The 14,559-nt window shown below is 44.9% G+C and overlaps 1 protein-coding gene across 5 annotated transcripts in view; it reads right to left on the reverse strand.

Annotated features, from left to right (window-relative positions):
- CYRIB (CYFIP related Rac1 interactor B) overlaps nt 1–14,559 on the reverse strand; it is a 154,948-nt gene that overhangs the window by 111,242 nt on the left and 29,147 nt on the right. For 4 of the 5 annotated variants that reach the window (XM_049700879.1, XM_049700873.1, XM_004265318.3 and 1 more), the window contains one exon: nt 3,765–3,817. The gene's annotated coding sequence lies outside the window, so the exon portion shown is untranslated. Of the gene's footprint in view, nt 1–3,764; nt 3,818–14,559 lie in introns of those variants that run through there. The other variant, XM_049700878.1, reaches the window with a different exon arrangement.

Here is a 14,559-nt window from a genome sequence, read left to right on the forward strand (position 1 = left end):
TCCTCCATGCCTCTCTACCATATTCCCATCTCTTTATCACTTAGTGCTTATTCTTGATGATTTTCTACAGTGTAGTAATTGCAAACACAGACTCTAGGCTACACTAGGCAACCGGGGGTCAAATCCCAGCTCCATCATTACCAGCTCTGTGACTTTGGGCAAGTGGCTTGAACTACTACACTTTAGTTTCTTCATCTATAAAATACAGATGATAATGATAACGCCTTCCTTATAATTTTGTTCTGAAGATTAAATGAGTTAATGCAAGGACACAGAACAGTGTCTGGCACATATTAAGGACTTAACAAACGTAAACTTTATTATTGTCTTCCAGTTCACTAATTATCTCTTTCACTATGTCTAGTCTGTCAGCTAACCCTTTTGTTAGGTTTTAATTTCAATGACTACTTTTCATTTCCATGTGGCAGCTTTTCAAATCAACCTATTCTTTTTCTGTCTTTCATTACATTTTTGAATCACCTTTAGTCTTTAATCATTTGAAAATATACTGGCTTGGGACTTCCCTGGTGGCACAGTGGTTAAGAATCTGCCTGCCAATGCAGGGGACACAGGTTTGATCCCTGGTCTGGCAAGATGCCACATGCCACAGAGCAACTAAGCCCGTGTGCCACAACTACTGAGCCTGCACTCTAGAGCCCGCGAGCCACAACTACTGAGCCTGCATGCCACAACTACTGAAGCCCGTGCACCTAGAGCCCATGCTCTGCAATGAGAAGCCACCAAAATGAGAAGCCCGTGCACCACAACGAAGAGTAGCGCCTCGTCGCCACAACTAGAGAAAGGCTGCGCTCAGCAACGAAGACCAAACATAGCCAAAAATAAATAAATTTTAAAAAATAATAGTTAAAATGAAAACATGATACTTTAAAATATATATATATATATATATACCATCTTATAGTCTCTTTTAGATGGTTCTATTGCTTTCAACTCAAAGTCATTCATTTCCTGAGTAGTCCATACGATTTAATTGTGAACTCATCCCAGGGTTCTTTCTGTAGGAGTCCTGTTAGGTCTGGGTTGTTGAAGTATCCTTGTGCAGTGATTGTGTGTTTGTGTTAGGGATTCCCACAGTAGGCAGCCAGTTTTTATGTTAATTTCTCAGCTTGAGGAGTTCTCATATCTCATGACAATAACAATATAGATTCCACGACCACATACGGTACAGCCCCAGGTTTTTCATTTCTTGCTGGTGACTTTTTTCTACTCAAAACAAGCTTCCTCTCTGTTTCTCCAGACAGTGGAGTTTTTCTAGCCCCTTTTCATGAAGACGTGTAATGTTTAACGCTCCTGGGCACTCAAGTCCACCTTGGACCCAGGTCTCATTTCTAGACCCACTGTGGTCTTAAAACCTTAACTCCCAGACTCTACAGCCTCCATCTGGGTGCAGAAGCCCCATAAGCTGTCATGCTTTCAGCTCACATAACCATTTGGCTTAGACTTCTCTCTTCATTTTTGACACTTGTAGACTTCCCTTTCTGATGAGCTCCCCTAGATATAGTTGTTGTATTTCAGTCAGCTCTGTGTTCCTATCAGGAAGGAGTCACACAAGTCAGTCCACCATGTTGCCAGAAGTGTTCCAGGTCACCAAGTCTAACACACCCAATTACCCATGCTGGAGTTCTGTCCACATTACAACTGCCTCTTACTCAAGGGTTAGCCTCTAAAGTCTACTTGTAATATTGAAAGTGGAAGGGCATCAGAATTCCTCTTGATAATCCCATAATAAAGGCTCATCATGGAGACGGACAAACCATCTCTCATTAAGTGCAACACAGCCAGTTTTTTCTTCAGCACTGGACTGCGTTTCTTAGGTTGAGCACAAGAAGAAATAGCCGGCTTGGATTTGGGGGCCCACGTTGTATGATAATTAAAATCTATAAATATGAGAAACACACCCGATAGCACAAGATGCTCACCCCCTAAAAAGCCATCGGAACAAAGACCAACAGAAGGAACAGCAGATCTGTGTCTCCCATTCAGCTCACTCCAAGAGACGTGCCTGCTTGGTGGAAAGACAGGGTCACCCACGCTATTTAAAGTGTGATTTTTACCTCTATTTTGTTTTTGTTTGTTTGTTTTATTTATTTTATTTTTGGCTGTGTTGGATCTTCATTGCTATGCGCAGGCTTTCTCTAGTTGCAGCGAGTGGGGGCTACTCTTCGTTGCAGTGCGCGGGCTTCTCATTGCTGTGGCTTCTCTTGTTGCAGAGCATGGGCTCTAGGCGCGCGGGCTCAGTAGTTGTGGCTCGCGGGCTCTAGAGCATAAACTCAGTAGCTATGCCGCAAGGGCTTAGTTGCTCCGCAGCATGTGGGATCTTCCAGGACCAGGGCTTGAACCTGTGTCCCCGCATTGGCAGGCAGATTCTTAACTACTGCGTCACCAGGGAAGCCCTCTATTTTGTTTCTGTGGAGCAAGTATATATGGATCTGGATAGGATAGAAGCAGGAACCTATGCTATGACAGACATGATCTGACTTCTATAAGTCAGAATAGTGGCTATCTCCAGGGGCAGTACTAACAGCAAAGGGGCATGAGGGAACTTATGTGACGGGAATACCATGTATCCTGATCTGAGTGGCGGCTCGATGAGTGTAACATGTTAAAAATTCATCAAGATATATGATTAAGATGTGTGCATTCTATGGGTATGACTGAATCATTCTGCTGTACACCTGTAACTAACACATCATTTTTTTTTTTTTTTCCATTTGAAGGTTTTAATGTTCTTTTTCTTTTTTTTTTTTAACATCTTTATTGGGGTATAATTGCTTTACAATGGTGTGTTAGTTTCTGCTTTATAACAAAGTGAATCAGTTATACATATACATATGTTCCCATATCTCTTCCCAACACATCATTGTTAATCAACTATACTCCAATATAAAATTAAATTTTTTAAAAAAGATGTGCATTATGCGGTCCGTAAGTCATACCTCAACTAAAATAAAAGTTAAAGGCATGCAGGAGAGACTGCTGGATAACATTCTGCCAGTTCTGTCTTCGTTCTATGGCTAAACCTCTCCAGAGACTGGACAGTCAAATGGAGGGGAATGAGGGTACCAGGAAGCGTAGGGAAAGGGCAGAAAAGGGACGTGCCCTTTCGGGGGTAGAGGACACCCAGGCTCACAGAACTGGTTTTCCGTGAGGGGTTTTACAAGAGCAGCAAGTTTACAGTGGTTAAGAGCAGTAGTTCTCGAGCCAGACTGCTGCACAGGAATACTGAATCGACCCCTGCAGTGTACTGTTTGTGTCCGTGTCCCCCCGCCAATATTCATATGTTGGAACCAACCCCCCATGTGATGGTATCTGGAGGTGGGGCCTTTGGGAAGTGATTAATTAGGTCATGAGGATGCAGCCCTCATGGATGGGATTAGCACCCTTATAAAAGAGACCTCAGAAAGCTCTCTTGCCCCTTTCACCATGTGAAGTTATAACACAAAGAACCAGGAAGTGGGCCTCACCAGACACCGAATGTGCCAGCACCTTGATCTTGGATTTCCCAACCTCCAGAACTGTGAGAATTAAATTTCTGTTGTATATATGCCACCCAGTCTATGGTACTCTGTTACAGCAGCTTGAACGGACTAAGACGACCCGTTCGTTACCAGTGGAATGAACTTGGGCAAGGTTACTTCTCTTCTTTGAACCTCAACTTTCTAGGGCTGTTGCGAAGCTTAAGGTAATTCAAATGAAGCTCTTAGTTCTGAAGCCGGGTGGTCAAATCCAGCTCTGTTACTTACCAACTTGGTAACCTTGAACGAATTACTCAAACTCCAGGCCTCAGTTTCTTCTCCTGTAAAACAGAGTTATAGCAAGGATTAAGCAAGTCACAAGATTCCAGCACACAAGAAAGCCTCCAGTAAATCCTAACCACTGTTGTTTTTTCCTGTACCAGGAATAACAACCCAGTATAGCATTTCTATCCAATAGCATTTCAATCCAAATAACATTTCTCCCGACCATTATAGTTTACAGAGCATGTTTCACAAACGTTTTTCTCATTTAATGTTCAAAATAGTCTTGTGTACTACAAATAAAGAAATGAAGATTCAAAAAAAAAAAAAAGGAAATGGAGATTCAGAGATGTTAAGTAACTTGCTGAAGGTTGCACAGCAAGTAAAGAGCAAACCCAAATCAAACTCCTCCAACGAAGGCACAGTTTGGCTGGACTGCATTGTCCCAGGGACATAGAAGGTGGGGCCTGGCTGTCCTTTCAGACTCAGAATTCTAAGATAAAGGATGCTGGAACCCTGGGGTACCTCAGCAAGTCTTAGTCTCAGCAAAACACTCAGCTCAACTTGAGTTTGAACTGGTCTTAGTCATTCTACCCCTGAATCGCTTCCTGCTTTAGATTTCTACACCGCAGAGAAAGGAAAACAAACATGTATATTACACCATCCTTGTCACCCTCAAAATCTCTTACAGTGACAAATACTTATGAATCAAAGGGAGTCTCCATAAAACCACAGTTAAACAATATCCCATTCGAACCGATTCACCAGCATTTAGTGTGAAGATAGGAGCAAGGTCTGCAGTGTCTAGACGCTCTTATTATTGCCTGGAAGAATGCCCTCTTCTGGCCTTAATTTTGATTAAATCTTCAGCTGCCTTGGTGTTTTCTCTTTGCTTTTCACCGGGGGCTGAGACTCCTGGAAGCCACTTAACCAGCCTCACTTTATTCACAAAAGGTTTGGGGGCCCTTCCTAAGTGTCGTGGGAGAACATTATCAGCCGATCACGTCAACCACTCCTGCTACCTTGCCAGCAATCCTCTTGTTCACCAGGACAGGTTTTCTTTCCGCTGTTGCCTGAGTGTGGTTTAAAATTCTCTCTTAAAGAAAAATCACAAAACTGCCCAGTGGCCAAAGAAAAAGGGGATTTCATTTAAGAACCATTTAAACATACTCACAAGCTAAGACCTCAGATGTGTGCACACGCTCCATACTCTGCGTGTATGCGCGTGCACGTACCACACAACACACACGCGCACACAGATGCCCAGAGACATGATGACAGTTCTGACTCCACTCGCTATGTCTCGCAGCTACATAAAGGACTTTTTTTTCTTTCTTTCTGATTCTTTGACCAGATTTACAAAACAGAAAACAGGACAAGCTGTCTACTTGGGAAAAATTTTAGGGTCCTGGCTGAAAGTCCCAGAAATTGGAAAAAAGCATACTAAGTCACTCTCACAAAACTTTTTTTTTTTTAAGGAACTATTTTTACTTTATTTTATTTTTATGGCTGCATTGGGTCTTTGTTGCTGCACACGGGCTTTTCTCTGGTTGCGGTGAGCGGGGGCTACTCTTCATTGCGGTGCGCGGGCTTCTCATTGCAGTGGCTTCTCTTGTTGCGAAGCACGGGCTCTAGATGTGCGGGGGTGGCACGTGGGTTCAGTTCTTGTGGCTCACGGGCTCTAGAGCACAGGTTCAGTAGTTGTGGCGCACGGGCTTAGTTGCTCCACGGCATGTGGGATCTTCTCGGACCAGGGCTGGAACCCGTGTCCCCTACATTGGCAGGCGGATTCTTAACCACTGTGCCACCAGTGAAGCCCCCAAAACTCTTTGTTTGGTTTTATTTTAAGAACATGAAGAGTTCTTTTAAACATGAAGAGTAAGCTGGTCTTTGCATCACTTAGAGACAAACCCAGGAGATAGAGTATGTCTCCCCTAGAAGGAAAGTGTTCATCTCAAAACAGGGGTGACTTTGTTTCACTTCCTCTATATGGGCAGAGAGAACCAGGACCATGACTCCAGAAACTGGATCTGATCTTGTCTCCTTTTTAGACTCATAGCATGGGCTCTAGTCCCATCTCGGTCTCCCAGAGCTGTGTGACTTTGGTCAAGTCACTGAACCTCTCTGAGCTCCTGCAGCCGCTGCTATCAAGTGAGGACACTCATTCATTCAAGAACTATCTACTGAGCACCTACGATGTACCAAGCATGTGGCCATGGGAATAATTCCAGGAATTAAACCATCCCAGCCACAAAGGGCTCTCATCGATTAGTGGGGCAATTACGGGCTGACATGCAATTACAATGGAGTAACAAAAAGTATTACAACAGGGGTGAGTACAGGTGCTTGGCAATCACAGGAAAGGGTATTTAATTAATTCAGCAGGGGATGGAAAGTGATGGGTATAAGAAAGACTTCCCCAAGGAGGTGTTATCTAAGCTGAGAACTGAAAGACAAGTTTGAATTTGCCCAACCAAGGGGATCCAAGTAGAACTGGCAGCACTTGCAAAGGCCCACAGACCAAATTGCTGTTTTACAAGGTCAAGCACAAGAGGTAGGGAGAGAGACATAGGATATGTAGACCTGGATATGTAGGCAGGTGGGCTTGCCAGAGTAACTTGCCTGGACTAGATGACCTCCCAGGGGCCCTCCCAGTCCTAAGGGCTAATTCTGTGGTCTTCTGAGAGCCCAGCTCGTCCTCTTTTCCCAACAGCCCTTTCACCAGCACAGCCAAGTCCCTGAGTCCACTCCAGGGCACGAGGGAAGTCCCAAGCATCCCACGTGGGCCCTCCTCCTTCCTCTTTCTTTTCCCTTTGAGAGTGACTAGGCAGTGACTCAAGGAGGGAACTGTCCTCTACTTGTCATTTGTTTCTAAAAAACTACACCCAAGGCTCACATACACAGTTATTTGACCAACCTTCTCCCACCCAGCCCCTGACCTAGCTGAAGAAACACTGGAATTATCTGTGTCCCTGTCTGTCTGCTCCAGGACACTTCAAGCTACCTGAGGGCTCCCACTCTGTTTTGGTCATATCCTGGTGTCCCCAGCACCTGGTATTATTCCGGACTTACAGCAGGTCATCAAAAACACATGCAAAACGAAAGGATTTCCTCTCTCTGCAAATGAGCACCCATCCAGAGCTGCCCCAGACAGCAGCTCTGTCTGAGGCCAGAGCGGGAAACCCAGAGACCCAGAGAGGTACCAGCTCAAAACTCCTCTGCCAGGGCTCTCTAAGCCACTCCAGGTGCTCAGCAAAGCCCCATCGGAAAACCAACAGCCCCCCTTATTTACCAATGAAGAACCTCAGGTCCGAAAGAATGATATGACTTGCCCAAGGTCTCTTAGCAAATGCAATATAAAGTTTTTAAAAGGGGGATAACGTTCTTTCTTTTTTTTTTTTTTTTTTTTGGACAACTTTCTTAAATGGAAGGCTATCTAGTCACACCTACCAGAAACGTTGCTTATTTTAGGGGAAAATGCTTAATGTTGGCAGGTCTAACGGAATCTTTCCTTTACCTGACCGCCAATTACACCACACTTTCACAACTCCTGGGATTTTCTAGGCAGGACTAAAAGTTCCCACTGAAACAAATCTATTTATGAAGGTGACTAAAAAAGTTTTTAGGGATTGAATATGTTCTTGGATTACGGATCATTTTTTAGGTTAAATCTCTATTATGTAATCTCAGGCTATAAGAATTTTTAAAGAAAAGTTGAGCTCCCCAAACCACTTAGTTCCCTCTTGTTTTTTTAATGTTTTGACATTAGCTTTACTGTGACAGCAAACACGATTTTTAAGGAGGCCATTTCGACCTATATAACCCCTCCATCAACAGAATTCCTCATAATTCCTGTGTCCTCCTAAAGTTTTTATTCACAAATCTATACTGTGTACATACACATGTATTTCATTTAAAGGAATTACCTTTAGTGTAGAAGTTCCTTAGAGTACTTTTTTCTTAAAAAAAAAAAAAAAAACTTAGTATGCAAGTCAGTGGCATGATGTTTCTGAAACCACCCCCGAGCAAAACCCAGGTGACAAATTAAGTGCACCTGGAAATTCTGGGTCTGAGACACTGAGGGTGACATTTTCTAGCCTGCTTCATTTAATTATTATTCTGACACTTCCCATATCCCAGTTAATAGGAAACAGACAAAGCAAAGCAGGTGTTTTACTTATATCCACCTGGCACAGCAAACTCCCAAAGTTTGCAATAGTTGCTTATTGCTGAAGAGTTTAAGGCAATATTTTTCTGCCAGTGAAGTAACATCTCAAACAGCCTAGCATAGTGGTTCTCACCCCGGCTCAACCAGAGCCCACGGGGGAGGGAGGAAAACCTTTAAAAATACTGCCGCTGGATCCCTAGCCTGCACAATTAAACAGACTCTCTAAGGATGAAACTCCAGCACTATAGTTTTCCAAAGATCCCCAGGTGATTGTACCCTGCAAACAGGACAGTGAAGCACGGGCCTAGGATAACTCATTAGACAAAGGAAGCCCATGGGAAATCTGATCTGGAAGTGAAAAACGCATCGTAATTAAATAAAACAGCAGATGTAAAAGTACCTAACAGGGCCTGTTACCCAGAAGGCACTTAATAAATGTTAATTAAACAAAAAAATAATAATTCAAATAATTACTCTTCTCCTCAGTAAATTCATCTTGTAATTTTATTGGCTTGTTTATCACATGCTGTTTTTTCTTAGCCATGATTGGCTAGAATCTATCCTTGTTAATAAAATTAGAAACGTATACCCATAATCCTGTTCAATTACAGGAGCTCTGTAGTATTTCCAACAACTCTTAATCACTTATTTAATAAAACTTTCCCCCAGAACCGTGGCTAATACATACTAAATACTCAACAAATGTTAGCTATTTATAAGAATTCATGATAATTCTTATAACTTCAGTTGAAACTTATTTTATACTATCTGGAGGACTTAGCAAGAATGTAAAAGAATTACCCGGGCAATCTTTAACAAACTTATAAAAATAGACTTTTAAGCACATCAATTCTTTCTATAAATTTGTGAAAAAAATATTAAATGTGATCATTGCACAGGTAGCTAGCTTATCTTGCACATTCAAGGGGGCCCTGCAAAAGTAACTTGTGAACACTCAGCAGTTTGCATAGCCACTTGAAAATGCTAACACTGCAATTAGCTCAAAGTGGTCTCTTAATCCGAGTTTTCCCTACCACTGCCTCCCTGACCCTGAATTAGGAAGGCCATTTTTCTATATGTTCACATTACCCCTCAGTTCTAACTAAGAAACCAAAAATCTGTTTTAAAAAAAAGAATATAATTTCTTAATCAGGATGAGGAGGTCTTATTTAGAACATTTCCAAACCTCTTGTTGCCCTGCTCAGATGAATTACGCCAGTCCGCATCTGTCTCGGGTTGCGCTAAGCAGAAGAGGCGTTCAGCAGCTAGGCTGGAAGATCTGCTGTGCTTGGTTCAGGATTCACACTGTTATCGGGAGACCTTTCCACAGCTCACACCTGAGCATGCTACCCTTTGCTTCTCTTTGCCTTCTATCTCCAAACATCTGCCATTTCATGTTTTAAATCAACACACATGCAAAAATACTCATGACGTGCCCTTCTTTATATGCATATTATACGTCAATAACAAGCACTATTGGTCTGAATGTTTATGTCCCTCCCAAAATTCCAATGTTGGAATCCTAAGCCCTCAATGTGATGGTATTAGGAGGTGGGGCCTTTGGGAGGTCATGGGGGTGGAACCCTCACAAATGGGATTAGTGCCCTTATAAAGGTGACACCAGACAGCTCCCTCACTCCTTCTGTCATGGGTGGAGGGCCCTTACCCGACCATGCTGGCGCCCGGATCTCAGACTTTCAGCCTCCAGAACAGTGAGAAATAAATGTCTGTTGTTTATAAGCTCCCAGTCTGTGCACTTTGTTATAGCAGCCTTGACAACTAAAACAACAAAGTCGAAAGTGACCACACATGGGCCTTTGGCTAGTAACAGCTTGGTTTGCTCAATAAGAATGTCATGACTGACTGCCACATGCCAGGCAGCTCCAAAGGTGCCAGAGAGATGGACATGAGGACAGAGTTCCCATCTTCAAGGATCTCAGGCTCCAAGGAGAGTGTGGATTGGCTACTGTGACACAGTGTGACTCTGACCCAAGGGCGACAAGGAAACACAAAGGACAGGGTCACAAGGGCAGCCCTAAATATTTAGAATCAGAAATTAGGAAATAAAAATAAATAAGCACATAGGAGATAAATGGTTGTGGATAACAATGTTAAAATAACTACTGAAGCTTTCATCAATCACACCACCCTCTCGACGCCCATCACCTAAACTTATGCCACACTAAATCCTATGCCACTTTGTATTATCTGACAACACAGGGTTGCCACAAATCTTTACTTGTAAAAAATGCAATATCTTCAAAGCACAATAAAACAAGGTATGCATGTACTCGAGCTTCTTTTATTCACATACTCTCTTCCCCGAGGTGGCAACCCTCTAAGTGGAAGGACTCTGACCTGACTCCGGAGCTCACCTTTCTCCCAAATCCAGGGCCTGAGATTTGGGGAGACACTGCTATTGTACTGAGCTATTCTCTTTCAAAGATAATATTCAGCAATAATGTTTATTATCATTTCCCTCTACATCCCTTCTCTCCTGGAACGATGGACCATTTTCAGGGTCGAATTCTGAAGCAGGATAAAATCCAAAACATAGTTTCTACATGATGCTTAACCATTCTCCTTGCACAGGCTGATTTCAGCTGAAGATGTATACACATCTCACACTTTTTTCCAGAGTATCATGATCTACTGCTTATATATTTTACAATATTTTTAATGAAGCTGTAGTACTTGCAACTCTATGTCCAGGTAATAAATCTGCCTTTAACCTTAAAAAAAAAAAAAATCCCTCATTTAGGGGGAGTGGAGACACTACATAGTAGAGTGCTTACATGTTGGTAAATGTTCAAAATATTTTAAAGCTTTAACCAATCATTTCTTTAAACTAATAACATTAATTATTACTGTGTACTTTAATAAGTGGCCTGGGGGACTTCCCTGGTGGCGCAATGGATAAGACTCCATGCTCCCAATGCAGGGGGCCTGGGTTTGATCCCTGGTCAGGGAACTAGATCCCCACATGCATGCCGCAACTAAGAGTTCGCATTCCACAACTAAGGAGCCCTGAAGCCGCACTAAGGAGCCCGCCTGCTGCAACAAAGACCCGGTGCAACGAAATAAATAAATAAATATTTTAAAAATAAATAAAAATAAATGGTCTTTCTTTTTATGCTGCAGCTCAGCACACCACTGAGCTAAGAAATCTAACAAGAAGGTGAAGAAGGGAGACACAGAGAACAGACCTGTGGTTGCCGGGAGGGAGGGAGGGAGGGAGGGAGGGAGGGAGGGAGTGATGGATTGGGAGTTTGGGGTTAGCAGATGCAAACTCATATAGAGAATGGATAAAAAACAAGGTCCTACTGTATAGCACAGGGAACTATATTCAATATCCTGTGATACACTATAATGGAAAAGAATATGAAAAAGAATGTATATATATATGTATAACTGAGTCACTTTGCTGTACAACAGAAATTAACACAACATTGTAAACCAACTGTACTTCAACAATTAAAATAAAGAAAGAAAGAAAGAAGGTGAACAAGGAAGGAAAAGACCTCTTGGGAATTGAACAGCCAGACTTAATACCCTCTCAGGAAAACCTCAATCCTGTGGGCTAGCCCTAGCCCTACCCTTTTCAAACTGGAGAAAAGGAAAGAAGCTCATTAACAGAGAAGCAAGGTAAAGATGTTGTTTCTGAAACACAAGGGAACCGATTATCAAACACTCTGTCATATCACAATTTACCTGAAAAAGTGACATTGGTGGAGCTAGAGAATATTACTGCGGGTATCTGGTCTAACTGCCTGGTTTTACAGGTGAGAGAATCTGAAGCATGGAAGGAAAGGAACATGCCTGTGGTGAAGACAGCAGGATCACAGCAGAGTCAGAACCATCTCCCAAGATTCCCAACTCCTAACTACCCAGGGCTGATCACTGAGTTTCCGCACACTTCCAAACTCCTTCACCTGGTTAACTGCATCCCAGATGTCCACTCTCAGCTCGGGTGTACCCCGCTTCAGAGAGGCTTCCGGGTACACCGTACCTGGTACTCCCCTTTCTCAGAGCACTCTTCCCACTTTACCTGAATGGTGCCGCCACTCCATCAGCTAGCTTCCCCCCGAACTTGCAGCAACTTTTTGCTCAACTCTGTGTCCTGGACCTGGGCACAGGCGTGACATCTACAGGGACACTGTGCAGCGAACAGAGTAACTGACTCGTCTCAGGTTGCCTGGGAATTTTCCAGCTTTAGCAAAGCAAGTCCCAAGTCTCAGGAAACCCCTCAGTCTCAGGCAAACCAGGACAGCTGGTGACGCTAACAGCGGATGCCAATAGGGTGAGACGGCCTGCTCACCATGTCCCCTCCTCTAACCATCCTCGGCCATACGTGCCAGGCCCGGAGCCCTGTCTGTGCCATTCGGTCACTCTAGCTCAGCACTATCTGATAGAACTTTCTGCAGTGCTGAAGATGTTCTATACCTACACTGTCCAATACCATAGCACCAGACCCATGCGGCTACAGAGCGGCTGAACTCTGGCTACTGTAACTGAGTTTTTAATTATGTTTAATTTTTATTAATTTCTATTTAAATAGCCCCATATGGCTAGCAGCCACCGTACGGAACAGCTCAGCTCTGATTTTACATAATTGGAGCTACAGTACATCTCTGTGCACAGAAATGAGCTTTGAAGTCAGACCGACGTTGGTTCGAAAACTGACTCAGTCATTTGCAAACGTGTCACAACTCCTTGGGGAATCTTGTTTCTCCCTCTGTAATCCTTGCAAATTTACTACGACACAATGTTCAGAAAGTGGCTGGCCCCTAGTAGAACTTCAAGAAATAGGATTTCTCTAGAAGGAGAGAAACCAAATCAATGTAAAAATGCTAGAAAAATCTGATTCTGAACCCAAGAGTGCAAGAGCATCATATCGACCAGATCTCCAACACCCCTGTCAGGTTCAAATTCGGATTCTAAACTGCCATGGCCGTCCTGCTTGATTTCTGTCCCAGGCCTGTGGCTGGCTGTCACTGAGTCCCACTGGGGCAGCAGGCACTGGGTACGGGGAGATACTGTGCTAGGTCACCTGAGCGTGGCCCTACACAGTCCCAGGGGTAGGGATCCAGGCTCTTCCCAGAGCAGGGAGGAAGCAGCGCCCAGAGGAAGCCCAGGTGCCCCAGAGGGCTCACGTGCACCCCAGGCCGGCCGCTGGTGCCCAGGGGTTTGGGGCACACTGGGGACATCCCGCATCCTGCACATCCACGGGGAATGCCACCCCTGCTGCCTCTCGAAAGGGTCAGGACACAGTAATGAGCTGGGAACCAGGTGCAGTTGCGAAGCCCCTGAGGCATCTGGTTGCTGGAACCTCTCCCCAGCCCTAATGAATCCATCCCCTCGGCAGGAACGGGCAGCAGGTCCCCGGAGAAGCAGGCTGCGGATCAGAATCACGTGGGGAGCTTTTTAGAAACAGTGCTCCCCAGACTGGGAATCGGTGTTTGCAGACAGCTCCCAGGTGACTATGCGGCATGGCTGGGACTTGGTATTTTTCACCTGAGGGCTTGGGAAGGTGGTTCTGCTGAGGACTGTCTAGGGCAGCGCTAGGGCTGGGGAAAGAAGTCCCTTGTCAACGGGTCCCTCCCTCTGGCTGCAGGGACAACAGTCAGATGGCAGCAGGACCCCGCAACCAGAGCTGGGACACGAGCTGCTCCCCTCCTTCCAGCCCCAACTGGCAGAGACCCTTCCGGTTCACCAGGGCTGACCTGTCCCATGTCTCATGTGCAGCACCGGTGGGGAGGGGCCTCCTTCCTCGCTAGCCCCTGAGCACCCGTGAGCAGAAGCCCTAATCCATACACCTCTCGGTCCTGGGGTCCCAGGGCTGGCCGCAGCACTGAGGAAGCCCACAGTAAAAGCTGTCATTGTGGTCGTTACTCTCATTTCAGTGAAAAGGAAACCAGAATCTAGAGACGGTATGACTCACCCAAGGCCCATGGTGCGGTGGCAGGGCTGGGACAGGAGCTCTGGGTGCCTGGGTTCATTCCCTTCCTGATACCCCAGGTTGAGGCCCACTGCTTCCTCTACCCTCTCCCACGCTCTCTCCTCTCCCTCCTGCAGCCAATATGCAGGCTCTGACCACCAGGGTAAACTCTCATCTAGTATCCTTGGGCTCTGATTTATAGGACCCCTCACCTGTCCTCAAAACAGTCCATGGAGTCTAAGAGCACCCCTTGGGCACTATACAGGGGGTTGGTTTTCAGCCCAGCATTGGAGCCTGACATACCCAAGTTGCCACTGAGTAGCTGCGTGGTCCTGGACACATGCCTTAACTTCTCTGGGCTCAGCTTCCTCAGCTGTAAATGGGGATGATGATATTTACCACTCACGGTTGTGGAGAGGATTATTCAGTGAGGTCAGTCAAACAGATCACACGGGCACCACGACCAGCCGGCAGGAAGTACTAACAGCTGGTAGGTATTACTCAGGTAGCGAGCACCACCCTTCTCATCACCTGCTCCGCGCTCCAGATTCAGGCCCATGGTAGAAGCCTCCAAACTCCGCACGCTCTTTATTTATTTATTTTTGGCCGCGTTGGGTCTTTGTTGCTACGCGCAGGCTTTCTCTAGTTGCGGCGAGCGGGTGCTACTCTTCCTTGCAGTGCACGGGCTTCTCATT

This window comes from Orcinus orca, chromosome 17, assembly GCF_937001465.1.
Source record: "Orcinus orca chromosome 17, mOrcOrc1.1, whole genome shotgun sequence".
NCBI classification, from domain to species: domain Eukaryota; kingdom Metazoa; phylum Chordata; class Mammalia; order Artiodactyla; family Delphinidae; genus Orcinus; species Orcinus orca.